Below are 5,517 nucleotides of genomic sequence, written 5' to 3' on the forward strand. Positions count from 1 at the left end.
GGTGCGTCGCGAATCTGCGGGCTCACCTCAGACTCCCAAATGCGCGGGATTACCGGCTGTGACATCGAGCCCAAACTGAAATCTCTTACTGGCTGAGACAAAGAAGCACTAGCTTTAGTGTATGTCAGATGATTTAGGTTTCTATTAGGAAGGAACATTGTGGTTCCCCTGAGAGAAAGTCATTTTGTAAGGACACATCTGTGACCGGAGAGTACCATATGAATGTCTTCCAATAAGTCACTGAAGTACTTAATTTAAAATCTTTTGCAATTGTGTGGCTCTCTTATTATTCTTGGCTTATAGATTTATACCACAGAGAGGTTTGGAGAGGATGTCCCATCCAGGAACCCTTAACAGACCCACTTCACTCTAAGTGGTTTAGCATCAAGAAGCTCACGCTAAACAAAAAGGTGTACCCTAAGAAAGCCACCCAAAGAGGTACCTATTGCTTAATTTACAAATATTTTGGTATTTATGCCTCTCTTAAGATTGTTGCTTAAGCTTTGTGCCACAGTGATCTAACGGCATAATTTGCAGCATTTTTCTTCTTTAAATTTTAATGAGACTGGGCTTTAAGTTCTCGAATATGATGGCTCTGTGAATCCTCCGTGTTAAGTTTTCTTTTCTGGGTATGTTATAACTTTAGAATCATGGCGTACATGTGAGGATTACTTACACAGTTTTCTGGCAGGAAGGCAAGATTTTTCCCTCTGAACAGCCCACCCAATCACAGAAATGATCGTGGTATCCAGTGGGTAGTTTTGTCTACATATGTCTCTTTCTCCCTCCCTGCTTATATCAGTTCTCAGTCTCTTTTATCTCCATTCTTGTGCCCAGTGTTTAGGACACACTTGTGAGTGAGAACATGCAGTATTTTGTTTTTTTGTTTCTGTAACAATTCATTTAAAATGAGGTCTCCAGCTGCATAGATATTGTTGAATATGACATAATTTTGATCTTCTTTTACATTGAGGGTCTAGTATTCCATCAAGAATATATACCGCTTTTTAAAATTGAGTTGTGGTCCCGTTCAGTCCCCAAGCTGGAGTGCACTGGCACACTCAGGGCCATCTCAGCCTCAACCGCCTGGGCTCCGGTGACACATCTGCCTCAGCCTTCCAAGTAGCCAGTGCTACAGGCACACGCTACCACACCCAGCTAATTTCTAATTTATTTTGGAATTGAGCTCTCACCACGTGCCTGGGCTGATCTCAAACCTGCAAGCGCAGGAAATCCAACTCCCTTGGCCTTCCAAAGTGCTGGGATTACAAGATGACACACTGAGCCCTGTCCCACATGTTCTTTATTCAGTCTACCAAAGATATGCTGGGCGTTCGGTTCCATGATTTTGTTATCGTGAAGTGTAATAGGTTCATTTTCTCACCGAAAGGCATGGTCACTTGATGAAAAGCACGTATATGCCCAGATGTTTCTGGTCCATTCACAAAACCTAAGTATTGCGAGATATCACGTAGTTCAATGTGGCTAACCTCTATCCACTCTGAGGTGAATTTTCAAAGCAGCTGGCCATAGAATGCAAGAATAGGTGGCGTATTTTGGTGTATTTTATAATATTACCTCCATAAGACCCTAAATGCTCAAATCCTGCCAGATTAAAATGGTAAGAATGAAAATACAAACTCAATGCAGGACTCGGTTAATAACCTGATTTCCGTTATTTTTGGCACCTTTCTGGTACATCTGGATAAAGGACCATCAACACTCATTCCATACCTTTCACCATGATGAGCCATGAAATTACTGACTGGCTACTTAGATGAGACATCAAATTACTGACTGGCTACTATCTCAGTCAAAGCACCCTACTTGATTCAAAATCAACAATTATCTGGGTACTGATATTTTTTCTGTATTCTCCTAGCCTGCATGAAGGATGTGGAGGAAAACATCGGCAAATCTGAAGGGCTTTCTGCCCAGGTAAGACCACCTTTCGTTTTATGAGGCAAATGTAATTTGTCTGAATTCGGTCCTTATCAATCAAAGTTGGATATAAATATTCAACAAAGTAAATTATATATGACACATATAAATATCTTAGTGCCGTGGTACTGAGTGGCCCTTTATTGCTGACACATAGTTGACACAGATAGATATTTTTAAATGATAGCATTCACTATAATTTTTAATGTGCAGGCATTTGTTTTAGCATCTATTTTATCCATGAATTCGGAATTGTAAAGTTTTCATCTAAATCTCTGATAAAGGGAAATTGTGTAGAAAATGTTTATCTTTTTCACAACTTTAATCTCTTCTTAATTTTAGGGTCTTTTAATTTTGACTCAGCCAGGGGTCTTTTAAGTTATCAATAAAAAATATTGGATATCTGTGCATTGCACGGCATAATCTAATCTTTACACTGTCTTCTTTTACATAATTACAGATGCGACTCTTGGCAGAGGAACCAGGTGTGTACCCTAAAATTTCTTACAAGCTGACGAAAACATGCAGCTGGCTCTTGTGTGCAGAAGCTGCTCTAGGTTTCTATTCAGAATGAAAATTGGGAGTCTCATGGCAGAAAATCCTTTTGTAGGGACACATCTGTGACCAGACTGTACAGTATGAATGACACCAAATAAGTCCCTGAAGTGCTTATTTGAAATTATTTTTACATTTTAAGGCTATCTCACACTTGTTATCTTATAATTTTATATCACAATGCTTTGTGGACAGGATATTCTGTGAAGGAATCCTTGAAGTTTCCACTTCACTCTCTGAGGTCGAAAATAAGAGGCTCATGAGAAACTACAAGGTGTGCGCTATGAATGCCACCCAAAGAGGCACCTATTGATTAATTCGCAAACATTTTGCTATATTTGGCTCTCTTAAGATGGTTGCTTACAGCTATGTGTCACAGTGATCTGAGGGAATAACTTGCAGTGTTTCTATCTTGGAAAATTAATGAGACTGGGATTTAAGGTCTCAAATCTGACCTCTTTGTGAATCCTACATGTTGAGTTTTCTTTTCTTGGTCCTTTTTTAACTTTAGAATCATGGGGTACATGAGTAGAGTACTTACAAAGCTTTCTTGCATGAAGGCAATATTTGTTCTTCTGAAGAGCCCCCTAACCACAGAAGAGATCATGATATCCAGTAGGTAGTTTGTATCCCTTTCCTCCCTTTCACCCTCTCTGCTTAAATTAGTTCCCAGTGTCTGTTGCCCCCATTCTTGTGCCCAGTGTTTAGGACACCCTTGTGAGTGACAACACGCAGTTTTAAATTTTTTGTTCTGTAACAATTCATTTAAAATGAGGGTCTCCAGCTGCATAAACATTGTTGAATATGACAACATTTTGATCTTCTTCAATGAGGGTCTAGTATTTCATCATGTGTATGTATCACATTTTTTTGAGTTGCGGTCACACTCGGTCCTCCAGGCCTGACTGCAGTGACACATTCATAGCCATCCCAGAATTGATTGATTGGGCTCCGGTGATACTTCTGCCTCAGCCTTCCAATTAGCCAGTGCTACAGGTGCACGCTACCACAACCGGCTAATTTCTTACATATTTTGGAGGTGAGGTCTCACCAAGTTCCCTGGGCTGGTTTAAAACCTGCAAAGTCAGAGAATCCCCTTCCCTTGGCCTCCCAATGTGCTGGGATTTCAGGGTGAGCCACTGATCCCCATCTCACATACTCTTTATTCATACTACCAAAGATGTGCTTGGGTGTCGGTTACATGGTTACGCTATAGTGAATGGTGATAAGTTGGTTTCCTCACAGAATGCCACGATCACTTTTTGTAAAAGCATAGAGATGTCCAGATGTTTCTGCTCCATTCACAGATTCGAACTATTGTGAGATATCATGTAGTTCAATGTGGCTACAGTCTATCCACTCTGAGGTGATTTTTTTAAGCATATAAGAATTGGAGACGTATTTTAGTGGATTGTACATTATTATCTTCGTAAGCCCCCAAATACTCAAATCCTGCCAGATTAAAGTGGTAAGAATGAAAATACAAACACAATGCAGGACTAGGTTAATAGCCTGCAATCCATTGTTTTGGGGGCCTTTCTGATACATCTGGATTAAGGACAATCAACACTCATTCCAAATCTTTCACCAGGATGAACACTCAAGTTTTTGACTAGTTACTATATCCTGAATAGCCACCAGCCTATTGGAAATAAAATGTTGCCTAAAACTAGTGCAAATCTCATAAATTTGAGTAAAGACACTAGCAGGATAATGTTTAGTGATGCAAGGAAGGAAATTTAGCTGGATTTCAAGACAGGCAGAAGGAATAAGGAAATTCAAATGCTAAATCCCAATACATAGTTCAAGATCTTTTACAGACTATCTGCTGTTACGTAAGGTGAACATTAGCACTAAGTTAAAGTATCTGTATTATTTACTCTCTACACTTCTCCTTTGCCATCCGTCTTTGATTCAGCAGGATGCCCTAGTAACTTAAGACCATGCTTTTTAATCAACCTCCTTCATATACTATCTCAAAGCACCCAAATTAATTCAAAATCACCAATTATCTGGGTAATAATATTTTCTCTGAATTTTCCTAGTCGGCGAGGAGAATGTGGAGAAAACCTCCTGTGAATCAGAATCGCGTACTCCCCAGGTAAGTCCACTTTACATTTTCACGAGGAATATGGTAATTTTTCTGAATTTGGCCCTTGTCAAAAAGTTTAGATACAAAAGTCCAAAAATGTACATTAGGTATGACACATAGAATTCTCTTAGTGCTGTTGTACTGAGTGGCCTTTTCTTACTAACTCATACTTGACACAGTTAGACATTTTTAAATGATAGCATTCACCATACTTTTTAATGTGCAGGCATTTCCTTTAGCATCTATTTTTATCCATGAATTAGAATTGTGAATTTTTCATTTAAATCGCTGGTAAGGGGAAATTGTGTAGAAAATGTCTATCTTTTTTCACGAGTTTTATCTCTTCCTAATTTTAAGGACTTTTAACTTGGACTGAACCAATGGTTTTTTAAGTCATCAATGAAAGATACTTGTGCATTTCACAGTTTAATCTACTCTTTACACTCTGTCCTTTTACATTATTGCAGATGCCACCCAGTGCGGAGGATAGTGGTATGTACCCTGAAAATACTTTTTTTCTTTTTTTGAGTTGTAGTCTCACTCTGTCGCCCAGGCTGGAGTGCAGTGGCCGCTTCTGGCCACCCCAACTTCAACATGTTGTGCTCCAGCGATACATCCCTCTCAGCCTTCCAAGTAGCTAAAATTACAGGCGAGCACTACAACGCTTTGCTAATTTTGGGTTTATTGTAGAGATGACGTTTCACCAAGCTCCCCAGGTGGGTCGCGAATCTGCGGGCTCAGGCAATCCACTCACCTCAGACTCCCAAAGGCGTGGGATTATAGGCTGTGCCACCGAGCCCAAGCTCAAATCTCTTACTGGCTGAGACAAAGAAGCACTGGCTTTAGTGTATGTCAGATGATTTAGGTTTCTATTTGGAAGGAACATTGAGGTTCCCCTGAGAGAAAGTCATTTTGTAAGGACACATCTG

The 5,517-nt window shown here is 39.8% G+C and overlaps 1 long non-coding RNA gene across 1 annotated transcript; it reads left to right on the forward strand.

Annotated features, from left to right (window-relative positions):
- The first annotated feature begins 353 nt into the window (after positions 1–353).
- LOC103272477 lies at positions 354–5,089 on the forward strand. The gene is made up of 5 exons (XR_505125.1): positions 354–438; positions 1,883–1,938; positions 2,402–2,426; positions 4,542–4,597; positions 5,056–5,089. It is a non-coding gene; the product is annotated as an uncharacterized LOC103272477 (long non-coding RNA).
- The last annotated feature ends 428 nt before the right edge of the window (positions 5,090–5,517 follow it).

This window comes from Carlito syrichta, unplaced genomic scaffold (genome assembly GCF_000164805.1).
Source record: "Carlito syrichta isolate Samal-C Ts95f unplaced genomic scaffold, Tarsius_syrichta-2.0.1 Scaffold312633, whole genome shotgun sequence".
Classification (NCBI taxonomy): Eukaryota; Metazoa; Chordata; class Mammalia; order Primates; family Tarsiidae; genus Carlito; species Carlito syrichta.